A 2,912-nucleotide genomic window follows, 5' to 3' on the forward strand; every position below is an offset into this window, starting at 1 on the left:
CTGCCTTGTGTGTGTGGGTGTTTTATTTTTGGGATTTTATTTCCTGTGGGGTTTTCTTTGGAAGTTGCTTCAGAGAACTGGAGGAAGGAGAAGTCATCCTCCTTTACTCTAAAACAGACTGCATAGGGAGAGGAGAAACTTATGTTTTGTGCCCCCTCAAACCCAGCAAGTCTGTGGGAATAGAGGTGGGGAAAAGTCAGTTGCGTCACCCTCAAAAAAATTAACCCTGTCTGTTACCCAGGTCTCAACCTTTTTCAAAAAACACCTCGGACCCTCTATTCTGTTTTTTCTGCTACAGAGGGGGATGGAAAAGAGAAGAGAATCTGAGTAGAGAAAATGAAGGGAGGTGTCCAGGCTCCAGCCACCCCTTCTCCCACCATCAGCACCCCACAGGGGCTGCCAGGGCTGGAGGGAGAAGACCCAGGGGGGGCAGCTGCCCCTTCCAAGGGTCCTAAAGCCAGGATGGAAAGTGCCCCCTGGGGTCAAGGAGGGGAGGGGATAGGGCTGCCCCCAGCAGGAGAGAAACACCCATAGAAATAAATAGTGTTTTATTAAACAATACAAAAACAGATAAAACAATACTGAAACAATAGTCTCAGCATGATACAGATTCTTGGAAGCACCACAAAGGCCACTTCACCCCCCGACTCTGTGGCCCCTTTGCCCCGGCCAGGGCTTTCTGTACCTGTCACATCTGCGAGCAGCCACTCCAGCTCCGAGGCCAAAGCTTAAAGAACATTTTCAAGTTTTTTTCTGTTGTCGTTTAGGCCAAATTGGCCAATGACATTGCAAGGAGGGGAGGAGATACAGATAAAACTGATACATACAATACACACAAAACTGTATCAGGTTCCCAGGATGGTATCACCAGCAGGCACTGGGGAAGTCCCAGACAGGACTCGGCCATAGGTGGACAAATCACAGAGTTACCTTGGTTGTTACAGCAGCAATCATAAGCCAGAGCCCCTCTGCACCCCAGTCCTTGGCATTAACTATCAATATAGGTCTTAACACCCCGAGAGTGAGAGCAGGGTGTTTTTTAACAACACATTGGTCATTTCAGAGAGCAGAAGAGGATTACCTAAAAAATAAAATTACTGCATAGAAAGCTGTTCCTCTTCTACCTCAAATTTGGACTGCAGAACCAACCCAGACGAGAGGGAAGGACATCCCTACACCACGATGCAGAAAGAGGTAACACCCTGAGAGTGAGAGCAGGGTGTTTTTTAACAACACATTGGTCATTTCAGAGAGCAGAAGAGGATTACCTAAAAAATAAAATTACTGCATAGAAAGCTGTTCCTCTTCTACCTCAAATTTGGACTGCAGAACCAACCCAGACGAGAGGGAAGGACATCCCTACACCACGATGCAGAAAGAGGTGAGGCTGTGAGTCCTCAGCCTGGGGAAGGTCCTTCCTCCATCACCTCTCTTCACCTCAGCCCTTGGGGCTTGCTGCAGATGTACGGCTGGTGCTGTGAGCAGTTTGTACTCCCCAAACCATGGTTGAACAAATACACACACTCTGCCTCGCCACGCACCTCAAACCTGCAACAAGCAGCACAGACACCCGTGGGACCGTGGGGGTGGCAGTTGTCCCCTCAAGGCACCAGGAGGAGACAAGGGCTGCCTGCAAGGGACAGCCCCAGCAGACACCTCCCACCAGGACCCTGCCCAACTCATCAGCACCTCCACATTCCCATTGCTGCAGCAGAACCTGTTCCTCTCCCCCATGGCACCCTCAGACGTGAAATCACTTTGCTCACAAGCAGCAGGATCTTGCCTCCTTCTAGCCTGGCTTGGATCTACTTGTTCCATCGCTGCTGTTATTGTTGTGCTGGCAGAGAGCAGAGAACGTGTCTCAGCACACCAGAATGATTAATTCTTTTATCTGGCTCCAGGCCTGGCTTTTGCAGAGCAGCCGGGACCACACGGGGTCACCCAGGCTCAGGAAGGCGATCCCCACGCACCCCTGTCCTGTCCCTGCTCCCCCCAGGGACGCTGCAGCCTGTTCCCAGCAGCTGGGGGGACAGACACAGCCTCGGGGAGCTCAGGAACCAGCCCTGGGCCACCAGCCACCACCCTCCCCAAAAAAGCCAGGGTAAACAACACTGAGAGGCTGATTAAGGAAGAAAAAAGGCAGATAAAGCGATGAAGAAAGACGAGTCTTTGCATTTCCCTCCAGCCCAACTCCTCCAGCCGAGCCCTGCACCCCGGGCTCCACCAGCCAAGGCAGAAACCCCAACCCCCAGCAGCTGCTGGAGCCCCAGCTCTCCATCCCGGCAGGGAAATGCCACCGCCCGGCCCAGGAGAGCGGGCAGAGAGGCTCCGTCTGCACAAGGGCACCGGGCTGCTCCCTCCAGAGCTCTGCCTTGGCTGGGCAAAGGACAATAACCCATATTTTTAGTTGTTTCTGTAACGCACTCTAGTTCCCTGCCAAGAAAAGCAGAACCACCCCGTCCCCAAAACCTCCCCCAGAGAACAGAAGCTCCAGCACCTGCAAACAGAGATGGGGACTGTGCAGGGGGAGGTCCTGGAGCTGAACCCCCCACCCGGTAAAAGCCCTGGTGGGATCAGATCCTCCCAGGAACCCAGCACAGCCTGAGGGAGCACCAGGGTCAAAGGCAGCGGGGGACCCCCGAGCTCAGAGGGGGGGATCCAGGCAGCAGCAGGCACTTATGGGGCCTGAGCCCAGCCTGGTCGAGGGGTGGAAATTGTTGGGGGGACACCCGGGACCTTCTCTGGCTGCGGGGCAGAGTGGGGATTGGGGGGAACCGACCACACTCTGGACTCTGGACGTGGGGAGGGTTGGGGGGACTGGAAAGAGGGGAAGAGGGGGACACACTGGGGAGCTGGGGGGCGCACGTGCCTTCTCTGGCTGCGGGAGGGGCGGGGGGGATAGGGGGACCCTC

Source organism: Calidris pugnax, unplaced genomic scaffold (assembly GCF_001431845.1).
Source record: "Calidris pugnax isolate Ruff unplaced genomic scaffold, ASM143184v1 scaffold1397, whole genome shotgun sequence".
In the NCBI taxonomy this organism is placed as follows: domain Eukaryota; kingdom Metazoa; phylum Chordata; class Aves; order Charadriiformes; family Scolopacidae; genus Calidris; species Calidris pugnax.